Genomic DNA, 14544 nt, shown 5'->3' with positions numbered 1-14544 from the left:
AGTTGTGGCAAGAAGCAGTGCAGAAGCAGAATATAGGGCCATGGCACATACTGCTTGTGAATTAGTGTGGCTGAGGAACCTTCTACAGGAGATAGGATATGACATCAGTACTCCAATGAAGCTCTATTGTGATAATTAAGCAGCAGTTCATATCTCTTCCAATCCAGTGTTTCATGAAAGAACCAAGCACATCGAAGTTGACTGTCATTTTGTGAGAGAGAAGGTGCTGAATGGGGTGATAGAAACTGCATATGTTAGTATGGGAAACCAGTGGGCAGACTTGTTTACAAAAGGTTTGAGTCAGGGGAGAGTGGACTACATATGTAACAAGCTGCGATTATATAATATATACTCACCAGCTTGAGGGGGAGTGTTAGTGGTGTTAGTGAAGGGGTATTTCAGTCTTTGTACTTGTTGAGAATGTTGATGTGTACTGTTATGTTAGTTCGAGTGCCTCTTACTTAAAGAATGACACTCAAGTCTTTTTCAATAAGTTAATAATATAATAACAGGTCTGGCCAAATCTAGGGATAACTGTTCTCTAATTCGAACCAGCCTCTCTCCTCTTCTTTTGCCTCCTACTTCTTGCTGTTTACTTTACTTTACAGTCAACGAACAAGACAGAATTCTAGGGCAGGTCAAACTTCAACAGGAAGAGACATAGATATCTTGACTAGGGGTTTTATTTAGGTTTAAGTATAGGTCGGGCCGGGCCAGGCTCGGGCTGGGCTATTTTGGCAAATCTCGAGCCTGGCTCGAATTTATTGCGGGCCAGGCTTTTTGGCCCGAGGTTAAGCCCGCGGGCCCATATACTTGTTCAAGCCCGTCCAGGGGCATGAACAGGTCTAGCTACAGGGGCAAAGGTCTCAAGATAGTCAATGACATACATTTGGGTGTAACCCTTGGCAACCAACCTAGGTATGAGCCTTAGGTTCATACCCTTTTGTATAAAGGCATATCCCAGAAACACACACTTATGAGCCTTAGGTTCAAATTTATGCCTTTGGTGACTATGAATATGCACATAACAAGTACACCCAAATACACAGAGAGGGAGAGAAAAGAGATCATCATCCGGGAAGAGAAGACTGAAGGGGGTTTTAAAGGCAAAGACCCTAGAGAGCATAAGGTTGATCTGGTAGGTAGCAGTATGAACAGCATCTCCCCAAAACTTTATAGGAACATGGGATGCAAATAAAAGGGATCTGGCAACCTCAACCACATGTCTATTCTTTCTTTCTGTCACCCCATTTTGTTGTGGAGTGTAGGAACAAGAACTTTGATGAATAACCCCAAAAGTTTCAAGATAGGTGGAAAAGGTTCTCTCAAAATACTCATTAGCATTGTCAGAATGGAATATTCTGATACGAGTATTAAACTGGGTGATGATGAATTCATGAAAACTTTTCACAATATTTGATACTTCATCCCGGGATTTCATGAGATAAATCCAAGTATAAGGAGAATAATCATCAATAAAAAGGATAAAATACCTGTAGCCCCCCATGGTTGGCATGTGATATGGCCCCCACATATCATAGTGAATAATATGGAAAGGAGAAAGGGATCTTTTATTACTGATTGAATAGGATTGTCTATAATGCTTTGCTAGCTCACATGACTCACAATGAAGACTAGATAAAGACTCCTTTAAACATAACTAGGAACATGACTTAAAGCAAAAAAATACAAATGACCAAACCGAAAATGACATAACAAAATTTTGTTAACAAGACTCTGACACAACTGACTCGAAAGCAACTCCATGAGGTGGTCCAAAGGCTTGATTTGGTGTGTCTAGTAGGTATATCTCGTTCGCCTCATGGCCACTCCCAATCGTCCTTTGAGACTACAGGTCCTGGAAAACACAATGAGTGGGAAAGAAGGTTATGCTGCAGTTCATGGACTTTGTTAAGCTACTAACAGATAAAAGATTTGTGTTAAGCCTAGGAACATGGAGAATAGAAGATAAGAACAGGGTGTCAGAGGTCTTTATATCTCCTTTTACCAAAGATGGGACCAAGTGACCTATTGGCAAGGGATATTTTTTCTTTCCCAGAGAGGAGATGATATGAACAAAAAAGGTTAGATAGGCTAGTCATATGGTCTAATGCACCGAAATCTATAATCCAAGGGATTTTATGATTACTTGAGACTGAACCATGATTTGTTGAGGCATATGTAGCTGAGTGAGCAAAAGCTGATGAAGAGGATGCACTGTTGGAAGGGTGGACTGAAGAAACTGTAGCTTCCAAGTGATTTAGGAGCCTCCCATACTTCTCAAAGTCTAATTTCATTGCAGCCAACTCCTCGATGGTTGATTTTTCCTCTCTCCTTACTTCCCCCTTCAGGTACTGTAGCAGCATTAGTAGTCTTGGGTTTTCCCACTTAACTGCCCTTCTTAGGGTTGTTCTTAAACCTCTCAGGGAATAGTCCAAGATGAAGTTTCCAGTAGGTGTCCTTGGTATGTCGTGGTTTCTTGCAATATAAACACACCCGCTCCCTTTTTTCAATAGGCCCCTTAGATTTTATTCCCGCATGTGCAAGGTATTCTGTAGGTGGACTCTGCAACTGAACCTATCATCTACTATCCTCACTACTTATCATGGCATATGCCTATGATAGAGTAACCACATCTCTGGCCAAAATATTCCGTCTGATAATATCAAACTCAGGGTTGAGTCTAGTGAGAAACTCGAACACCCTATTTCTCTCCACCACCTTTCTGTACATTTCAGCATCCTTTTTACTCTCCCATACCACAGTTTCCATAACATCAATTTCCTACCATAGGGATTTTAGTATAGAGTAGTAGATTGCTACACTCTTCTCCCCCTGTCTTAGGTTCTTCACATCACTTTTCAATTTGTATGCTCAGGCTACATTCAGTTTCTATGAATAAGTCTCAATTTGTATGCTCAGGCTACATCCTATAACGATATAGTTCTCTTGCATCCATCTCTCAAATTTAGGATTTGTTTCTTCGGGTTTCACCTTACTGCTTGTGAGATATCCGAGTTTTCCTCTACTACAAACATAAATTTTTATAGACTGTGCCCAGGCAAGATAGTTCGTCACATCTAGCTTAATCGTGGTAACACCAGTCAAAACGGAATCTACTGGAGCAGGTCCAGAAACCAGAACCTGCTTGAACTCACTTCCGTATGTCTCCATTAATCAAACAGAAATCAAAGAACTGCAAAATATAACTATGCAAACTTACTTGGAGTCAAACCAGAACTAGGGTGCTTGAAAACTAGGGTTTTGCTCTGTCCAGCGGATGGGAGGAAGAGAGAAGATGGTATCGCACCAACCAGACTGACCCAAACTCTTCCAAACTTGAATCGCCCTCCTTTAGCAGTCACAAGACACCTTCCAAGCACAGAGTGCCACACCCAAGCTTCACCTTTCCTGGTAACCTCAAAAATCTCTAGTTTGCTAGGGTTTCGGGCAGCAACAAAACAACATCACTTCTTGGCAATATTCGGCCATAACTTAAATCTCCAAACCCTTCTACCAACTAGGCAAGTGATTCTCCATACACTCTCTTGATTTTAGAGTGTACAGGAATGAAGAAAAGGAAGAAAGCAGAACTATACCTGCTCTGATACCAAGATGTAAATCAGTTATCTAATATCAGATTTAAAAATAATGATTAATAGAACAAATCAGAGCTGAATAATAGTGCAAGAGCTGTGTATGTCGAAGAGAAGAGGTAAGAGAAGAAGGAGTCGAATAATACACCCTTCTACCCTAACCCTATTTATTAATCTCCAAAAATTAATGATGACAAGTATGCCCTTAAGTGGGCGGCCAGCTTGGCAATTACATAAAAAAAATAAAACAAGAATAAATAACAGGCCCATTAAGTGAGGCCCATCAACATAAAATAAAAGATAAAAAAAAGGATATCATACAAGAGGTTGTTAGGGCCCATTCGGCCCAGTCTCTTTACACTGAGGTAACAGGTCAGCTCTCTTCTAACCCATCTCTGACTGTCCCAGACCTTGACCTTCCTATTGCTCTCCGCAAGGGCAAGCGGAAGTGTACATCCCATTGTATCTCCAAACACTTATCTTACAGCCTCTTCTCTCCTTCATACTACTCCTTTCTTGCCTCTGTTTCTTCTCATGTGATACCCAGGTCAGTACCGGAAGCATTATCTCAAGCTGAATAGAGGGATGCTATGATAGCCGAACTGGATGCATTGCATAAGAACCATACCTAGGATATTGTTGACTTGCCGAAAGGGAAGGAACCAATGGGTTGTAAATGGGTGTTTACCATTAAATGCCACTCTGATGGCTCTGTTGAGAGGTTTAAGGCTTGGTTGGTTGCTAAGGGCTACACTCAAATGTATGGCATTGACTATCTTGAGACATTTGCTCCTATAGCTAAGATGACCTCAGTCAGGGTTTTGCTATCTCTAGCTGCTACTTTTGACTGGCCCCTACACCAGTTTGATGTTAAAAATGCCTTCTTGAATGGAGACCTGTATGAAGAGGTCTATATGTCTCTACCTTCAAGAGTGTATGGGATGGAAATGAAAGGCAAGGTGTGTAAACTACACAAATCTATTTATGGTCTCAAACAGTTTCCTCGGGCTTGGTTTGAAAGGTTTAGGGTTGCCCTTGTCTCCTTTGGCTACACTCAAACTCAATCTGATCATACTCTATTCTTGAAGAGAAATGACTCTCTGGGGACCTTCTTGATTGTTTATATTGATGATATTGTGGTCACGGGTAATGACACTAAAGAGGTTAGTAAACTAAAAGGATTTCTCAACTCTGAATTTGAAGCTAAGGATTTGGGAGACCTTCGATATTTCCTGGGCATTGAAGTTGCTCGATGTAAGGATGGTATTTTCATTTCTTAGCGTAAATGTCCTTAATCTCCTTGCTGAAACTAGTAAACTTGGAGCTAAACCCATCTCCACTCCTATTGATCCTAATCATAAGCTTTCTGCTACAGATGGTGAGCTTTTGTCTAATAAAGGAGTGTTTCAGAAACTGCTTAGGAAGTTGTTATACCTTTGCATGACTCGGCTAGATATTTCCTATGCAGTAAGCGTTATTAGTCAATTTATGCATTCTCCCAAAGATACTCATTTAGTTGTTGTAGAAAGGGTTTTGTGCTACTTGAAAGGTACCCCAGGGAAAGGTATTCTATTTGCTAAACATGGTCACATGAAGCTGGAAGCTTTTACTGATGCCAATTGGGTAGGATGTATTGATGATAGGAGATCCACCTCTGGTTATTATGATCTGATTGTTGGGAATATTGTGTCATGGAGGAGTAAGAAACAGTTTGTAGTTGCTAGATCCTCAGCTAAAGCAGAATACAGGGCAATGGCACATGGTGTGTCAGAATTATTGTGGCTACGTTCCTTTCTAGAAGAATTGGGGGTGGACTACGAGAAACCAATGATGCTCTATTGTGACAACCAAACAGCTATCAACATTGCACATAATCTTATTCAACATGACAGAACCAAGCACATTGAGGTTGATAGGCATTTTATAAGGGAAAAAGTTTTCTCAGGAGAAGTTTGTTTACCATTCATCACATCAGAAGAGCAAATGGCTGATATCTTGACCAAGGGAGTTCCAAGAGGGAAAATGACAAACTATATAAGCAAGCTGGGCATGATTGAGGGGGAGTGTAAAGAGACTGGGCCGAATGGGCCCTAGCATCTTCTCTTGTAATATCTTTTATTTTATTCTTGATGGGCCACACTTAATGGGTCTATTATTTCTCCTTGTTTTATTCTCTTTATGTAACTGCCAAACTGGCTGCCCACTTAAGGGTATTCTTGTCATCATCTAATTTTTAGATCTTAATAAAATAGGGTTAGAGGAGAATGGAGAATTATTCGACTCCTTCTTCTCTTACCTCATCTTTTCGCCATCTTCTTCTCTTGTATTGTTGTTCATACTTTTCCTTTGTTTCTTCTAATCCCTAAATTTGTTCTTAATATTTGAGGACTGATTTGCATCTAGCAGAAAGAAGAGAAAGAGAGAGAGAAATAGATAGATAGAGAGAGAGAGAGAGAGAGAGAATTGGGCACATGCTATGAATGGAAGACTTACAACTAAAAACCTTGATTATGTGATACATAGTACAAAATATTGAAGAAGTAAACAAATAATTCACTTGACAAACAACATAACATCTGAACATAATCAACTACATAGTCATTGTATTGACTCCATACCTCTTTTTCCAACAAATGTTGAATGAACCAACAATGATGGTGACTACTATAAGTGAAAGGTTTCTCCATCTGCTAAATGTTGGTGGTCAACGGCTTCATTGGCTCTAGTTATATGCACAGACTCTTCAATATTGGAAGAAGCTACATAATTTTACAGCCATCCTACTACCACTTGAGAATCTCCTTCAATTAAAAGATATTCCACCCCAAGTTGGTTGGCAAGCTGGATCCCTTGAACAAAAGCTAGTAACTCAGCTCTTGTGGAGTCTCCGACTCCCACCAGTCTTGAGAACAAGAAATAATGTTGCTGTCCTTATTCCTTAGCACACCCCCTACACCTGAAGGGCCAAGGTTACTGATAAGCCTATATTTGTACATATTTTCATACCTCTAACTTGATGATTTTGTAATAATGTTTTTGGAATTAGCAATGGTATTGCACTAATTATGACGAAATTGTCTTGCAAGATGATTTGGAGCTTAATTGTGCAATTTTAAGGAGGAGTTCAATCTAATTGATCAAGATGGCTGGCGAGTGCTTGGTTAGTATTGGAAAATTTTTAATTGGTTCTACCTGGTTTGGCTAGAATTAGTTTTCTAGTATTTGATTGAATGGTTTGATTAACCATAGTGATAATCGATGTTTGCCAGATGGGTTTATCTATGTTGAGTTGGTTTCATTAGTATCTGGAATGGATGGTTTGAAAGTGAGTCCTCAAAAATTGTTTGCATATGCTTTTAGCTTTGTTGTCTTTAATTTGGCATTATCTTGATAGGTTACATTTGTTTGGATACTCTTGGGTTGTTTTAAGTTGATTTTATCTACATTTTGCATAGACAGTCTTCTTTAGTTAATGTCTTGATTGTTTAGTTTGGATTTGTTATATAATGTGATAGCTTCTTACCAGGCTTCTATTATAAGTCTAGGTGGGTGGATTTATCTTGTCAAGATATGATGGGTTCATCTAAGGTAGAATAGTGACTTTAGAGTTGAAATACACCTGACTCTTATCGATTGAGTTGACTATGTCAGGTTTCTTCTTTGAGTTGTTTAGTTTCTTTAAGTGGTGGGATTGTTTGGATTGATATTTGCAACCCAAGCACAAAGAAACAAACTCTCACTTGAACCCTACATCTTAGAATTTACGGTTAAGATCCTTTCTTGGTTTCTAAAAACCACGAAAATGTACTAACCCAAATATGGCCATATTGGGAAAAAAAATTGTCACATGGCCATTAGTATCAAGGTATGCATCATTTGGATTATTAACCCAAACGAGTAGAGAGAAATTATCATCACTTGTCCCCTAAATCTTATAGTTAGGTTTGAGAACCTTTCTCGGTTTCTAAAAACCAAGAAAAGTTGTTGAAGCAAAAGGTGACCAAATTAGAAAAAAAAAATTGTCACATTGGCCATTAGTATCAAGGTATGCATCATATGGATTATAAACCCAAATGAGTAGAAAGAAATTGTGACATGCCTCTTAGATCTTGGGTTTAGGGTTGAGAACCTTTTTCGTTTCTAAAAACTAAGAAAATTTACGAAACCCATATGAGGCCAAATAAGACTAATTTTTCAACAGTATGGCCACCAGTGTCAAAATTTACATCACCTGGATTAGTAACCCAAGCACAAAGAAAAAAACTCTCACTTGGACCCTACATCTTAGAATTTAGGGTTCAGAACCTTTCTTTGTTTCTGAAAACAAGAAAAGTTACTGAACCCAAATGTGGCCAAATTAGAAAAAAAAATTGTCTCATTGGCCATTAATGTCAAGGTATGCATCATATGGATTATTAACCGAAATGCATAGGGAGAAATTGTCATCACTTGTCCCTGAGATCATAGGGTTAGGGTTGAGAAGCTTTCTCGGTTTCTAAAAACCAAGAAAATTTATGAAACCCATATGAGGCTAAGTTAGACTAATTTTTCATAAATCTGGCCACTGGTGTCAAAGTGTAAATGACCTGGATTAGAAACCCAAGCATAAAGAATGAAACTCCTACTTGGCCCCTACATCTTAGGATCTAGGGTTTAGAACCTTGGTTTTTGAAAACCAAGAAAAGTTACTAGACCCAAAAGTGGCCAAATTAGAAATAAAATTGTCTCCTTGGCCATTAATGTCAAGTTATGCATTATATGGATTATTATCCCAAATTTGTAGAGAGAAATTGTCACTTGTTCTGTAGATCCTATGGTTAGGGATAAGAACCCTTCTCATTTTCTGAAAACCAAGAAAACTTACGGGATCCATATGAGGCTTTCTTAAACTAAATTTTCATCAATTTGGCCACTGATGTCGAAGTTTATATCAACCGTATTAGTAACCCAAGAAAAAAGAAAGAAACTCTCACTTGGCCCCTACATCATAGTATTTATGGTTCAGAAACTTTATCGGTTTCTGAAAAGCAAGAAAAGTTAGTGAACCCAAATGTGGCCATATTAGAAAAAAATTGTCACCTTGGCCATTAGTGTCAAGGTATGTATCGTATGAATTATTAACCCAGATGAGTAGGGAGAAATTGTCATCACCTCTCCCTTAGGTTTTATATTTAGGGCTGAGAAGCTTTCTTGGTTTCTAAAAACCAAGAAAATTTATAGGACCCATATGAGGCCAAGTTAGACTAATTTTTTATCAATTTGGCCATCGTTGTTGAAATTTAAATGAGTTGGATTAGTAACTCAAGCAGAAAGAAAGAAACTCCCACTTGGACCCTACATCTTATAATTTTGGGTTTAGAACTTTTCTTGGTTTCTAAAAGCAGAGAAAAGTTACTGAACCCAAATGTGGCCAAATTAGAGAATAAAAGTCTCCTTGGCCATTAGTGTCAACGTATGCATCATATGGAATATTAACTCAAATGAGTGGGTGTAAGTTATGTAACAACCGTATCTAATACACAACTTTTCATAATGAGCTGTTAGGCATGGGGTGGATAGAAGTAAACTAGCTGAAAAGTTCCCTGAATACTATTTTTGGATGTTCTATGTGCACTTTTATATTGTGAGAGTGAGAGCAGCCAATTTGTACAAAAGAAAATGCCAAAGGTTAGTGATTTGGACAATCTAGTCTACCCCTCCCAAGACCCCAAGTAGCAGGGGCCACCACTGGATAATGGTCTTTTTAGATATATGCACTCTCTACATTGTTTGTAGGGAAATCCCAACTATTGTCTATTTTAAGTAGTTTGAGATGCAATTATGCAAATCACAATAATTGGTCCTTGCAATGCCATAGAATATATTCCATGAGAGCAATGTCAAGTATTAACATATATAAGAACTTCTTTCTCATCAGTAATTGTTTTATCATTAAACTTCATACATTTTTTTAATCCACAACAGACTTCCTACATTGATTCAGATTCTCTAAAACCTTTCTACTTTAAGGCATTGGAAATGCTTCCTTTCAAACTGTTGCATGACTGTTATGCTGTCTGAAACAAAATCATGATATCGGCAACCACATTTTGAATGATATGGATGCAATGTCTTTACCAGTAAACTTATGTGTATATTTGCCTGAGTTGGTATATGAGTTATTAAAGCTGTAAGTTGGTAAGCCTGACTAAAGAGTAGAAAACTATTTTTTTTTTCTTTTTTCTTTGCGGACCTTGTTCTAAGTGTAATTTTGTTTTTTTTGTTTATGATCTACCTAATCAATGCACTGGATGGGCTAATTATGACTATAAGTTAAACAGACCATGCAAGTCGTTCAAGTTTTCAGTGTAGAATGTTGATGTACATTTACTTTTCAGCTTCATTGTCTGTAACTGTCTCCACAATTTCTTGTTACGATGAATTTATCAGCACAGGACAGCTAAGTGTGAGCAGCTCATCGGAGATTGTTCCATGCGGATTGATATCAAGTAGTACAGTGGCTATGGTGTTTCAATTGCAGGTGCATCTTTGTATGGAGGTTCGTTGCTGACCCGAGTATCCCTCGTCTTCATATGAAACTGTACGCAAGATTTTAGTAATGTTGGTCACAAGATTGTTGTGGCTGAATGCAAGAGTAGCTATAACAATAAATTTATAGGAGACCACAACATTGATCTCCAGTAAGTCCTGTGGTGAACGAAGGACTAACAAAGTTGTTTATCAAATGCCCTTTACGGACATTTTTTTTTTCAAAAGAGCAAAACTGCATTACTTAAGTAAAACCTTCAATACAGGCTAATATACTACTGCCCTCATTTTGTATAACTATATTATATTGTATTGAGAGTTCTAGAAACATACTTGATATATATAGTATCAAAAAAAGTCAAAAAGGTTAGTGGCCGCTTCCTTTGAGGTGTATCATTTACAGTAAGGTTTAAAATGTCGATGTCGATGGAAATGTCGCTTACCAGGAAATGTCGAGGGAAAATATTGATAAAAGAAGCATTAATGCATATTTCTAGACTATTATCTTATTCCCAACCACTATATAAATCTAAGAAACTAAGATCAATAACAAATTAGTAAATGATGATTTACAAATTTATTATGCATTTTGATGTTTTTACAAGGTTATCTGATATTTTCTTTTCTTATTTTTCATTCTGATTTATTATAAAATCTAATATATTTATTTCACACTAGTAAATAGAAATACATTTATTCTGATTTTTTAAATATTAAAGTTATAATACATTATGTTTTATTATAAATTTAATAAACTGATTCTCCTTTTTGTAGTATTAAGATTATGATAAACTCTGATTTCTTATAAAACTTAATGAATTTCTTATGATTTTTAATACTAAATTTATAATAAATTATGATTTAATATAAAATTTATTAAATTTATTCTGATTTTTTTATTAAATGTAGAGCATGATTTATTATAAAATTTAATAAACATTTTCTGATTTTAATAAATATTTAAAAAAATACTAACTAGTTAATATTTTATTACTTGAAAAATATTTTATGTTTTATATTATAAAGTAATTAATTTATTCTTTTGTTTGTATATTTTGCTAATTCTTTTTTATAAATATTTTTTTGAAATATTAAATAAAAATTATTAATGGAATAATCTATATTAATGTACTGTATTATATTAATATAATATACTAATATATTATGTTTTTAATGTACATTAGTCGACATCTTGTCGACATAATAGGAAAATTGTATGTTTTTTGTTATTTGAACCGATTTGGTTGATATTTCCAAAATATAGAAAATGTTGACTGACATAATGTAATTTTTATATTACCATCCATTTTCATGTTGGTGACATAATGTAATGTCGGGCGACATTAGCAACATTTGGCGGCATTTGAAACCACCTTTGCCGGTCGGTGCATCCTTCTTTTCCATCGATACTATTTACAATACTTTGGCGTCAGACAAAAGAGTTGCAGATTTGATTTTCATTGACAGCTTTATCCAGTCCATGAATTACTACCCACCCACTCAGCTTGAAGACTTGAAGCAGCTCTGATCCTGCGACTATCTGTTGAATTCACATATTGATAATTATTTCGTAAGACAATACCTGTCCACGCTGTTCCCTTTGCTAGGTCGTATGAGCCATCCACATAAATATAGACATCTGTGTTCTGTTGAGAGTCTCCCCAGGCATTGTCTGATGCTTATTCAGAGTTGTCAATGGGTTCTAGGTTCTATGTATGAATCAGCTTTATCTAGCAGCTGTGTGAGATCAAGTATGTGTTGTTGGTGGATCTTTGTATTACACATATCCCGTATGACTCTGAAAATGATGAAGAATTTGGCAGTATACCTCTGTTTGATGTTTAGTGATAAGTTTTTTAACTTTGCTGTTATCCAATTAGTGGCGAACTGACTCAGCTGTTTGTTATTTACTGCCATGATTATATAGCAGCATTACATAAAGGACAGAGTTTTTCTGTTTCCTGTTGAAAAAGGAGTTTGTCTCTAGTTTTCATTCAACACCAACATTCCTAGCACATGAATATTTGAAACCTGAAGGGCAGTTTTGTTTTTCAGATGAGATTCCAGTTCTCATGTGGTCCTGAGGAGGATGGTTGCTGATCTATAAAGAATTTGTAGTCTGTTTTGACTCTGTATGTTGGTTTTTCTTGAACTCTTCCATAGGAGTTTGTCTGAGTATGTGGATGGAATTCTGTTCAGTTGTATGATGTGGTTTATTGTTTCTTCCTCAAATAGATGCTGTAGTAGGGGGAGGTTTCGGTGCCCTTCTTGGTTCCTTGGATCACTGATCATTTCTATATGTAGTTGGCCTTGGAGGTGTGCTATGGATGGAATCCAGGGGTCAAGTAGGTGAATGGATTTTCCATCTTTTAGTTGCCAAAACGGCCAGAACAGATTCCCTTTCAGCTGGTCAAATAAAACTACTACTTGCTTCCACCACCAAGAGTCCCTTGGTTTTTTTGTTAGCTTTGAAGATAGATTGGATTTGATATACTTTTTTTTTGTGATTTTGGCCCAGAGTTCTGATTTGACTGTGAAGAGTCTCCATATCTGTTTTGAGAAGAGAGCCTTGTTGAATTCCTCAATTTTCCTGAAGCCTATGCTTCCTTGATTTTTGGTTTTACAGATATGGTGCCATGGGATTGTGTGTTAACTTCGTTTGTGTTGTTTTCTTCCCTTCCGAACCTCTTCTAGATTATTTTTATTTCTTTAATTGTTTTTTCTGTAATAATGGGTGGGACATTAAGTAGGTGGGTAAGGCTTGTAACACTGTTTTCACTAGTGTAGTTCTCCCTGCGTGTGACAACAATTTTGCCTTCCAAGTAGCCAGTCTAGTGTTTATTTTATCCACAATTTTCCAATTGTCATTGTTTTGTTTACATTGGAAACATAGCTTGGCTCCCAGATATTTTTTTTGAATCATCATGCGTTTCATTCTGAAAATTTTGAGTATTTTTTCCTTTCTTCTGTGTATTCCTCTACTGAACTGTGCCCCTGCTTTTGTCTTTCTCCTGACCAGCATTCAAGCGTTGCCAGTATTTCTTTGACCTTCTTTAACTTATCTGGTTCAGCCTTAAAGATTCTAACACAGTCATCTGCAAATAGCAGATGTGGTATTGAAGGACCATTTCTACACAATCTTATACCTTGCAGCTCCTTATTATCTTCAGCTTTCAGGAAGAGACTAGACAGTGCTTGCATCCCTATGATGAATAGGTAAGGAAAAAGTGGATCACCTTGTCTTATTCCATTTAGATACCTGAAAAAAATTCTTTTAGGGTTCCATTTATTTTTATCAAGAACCTTGGTGTTTGAATACAAAAATTCACCATTTTGCACCATCTTTCTTGGCATCCCATTTTCTCCATCATTTTCGCTAAAAGAGCCCTTGGAATTCTATAATATGCCTTTAACATGTCTATCTTCAGCGTGGCCCATCCTTTTCCTCTGCCCTGTTTCTTCATTTTATTTGCCATCTCTTGTGCCATGATGATACTATCAACACCTTGCCTGCCCTTAATGAATGCAACCTGGTTTTGAGCTATTAGTTTTTCTAATTTTGCTGCATCCTTAACACATATTTTACAAAGTTAGAAATTTGGACTGTAGACCAGCAGAAAGAAGCCTACGGTTTCAACTTGGCAGAGAACTTCGCCACGAGAAACCTTCTCACCTTCTTTCTTGAGCCATCATGCAATGTTACCCTATATAAGACAATTACTTAGTGCACTATGGGAAAAACAACAAAATGCTAAAAATCAACTTGGTGTGGAGGAAGCTTTGCAACCATGTTCCATACAAAAAATTGTATTATGGGTTACAAACTCAGTGCACTATGGGAAAAACAACAAAATGCTAAAAATCAACATTATAAGGAACGGTAAATCAGTTTTAAGAAGCATATGATGGATGCATACAGATGCTCCAGAAAATCTAAACCATGGATATACTCAGAATTTAATAGATATAGAGATGAGATCTGCTTAGTGCACGAATCAGCAATAGACAGCTATTTCATCAGGACTCCTGTATGGAGGGCTTAAAGCCTCCAGAGCTCCACTTGACCCCTGTGCATAGGCCAAAACCATAACGCATAGGATGGACAGCCGACCATCACTAAATAGTGTGCACAGAACAGATCCAAACGTATGCAGAAGGTTGGAACATTTATATCTAACAGACAAATAGTCATCAATTGTTTCTTCTTGTTCTGCACTTTCAGACGGATCCCTAGGGAGTTGAATCAGATTGCCGATAGCTTAGCTACATCTGGGTTGGGAAGGGATTTGTATAGTGTATTGCCATCTTTTTTATTATAAAAAGAAAATTTTACTAAAAGAAAAAAAAAACAAGAATGCAAAGAAAAATACAATGCCAATTTTTTAGATTGGTTCATGTTCTTTTATGTGTATCCATGGCC

Source organism: Nelumbo lutea, chromosome 4 (genome assembly GCF_056320005.1).
Source record: "Nelumbo lutea isolate HS-2025 chromosome 4, American lotus-T2T, whole genome shotgun sequence".
Classification (NCBI taxonomy): Eukaryota; Viridiplantae; Streptophyta; class Magnoliopsida; order Proteales; family Nelumbonaceae; genus Nelumbo; species Nelumbo lutea.
The sequence above is the reverse complement of the archived record's forward strand: the minus strand, read 5'-3'. Positions refer to the sequence as shown.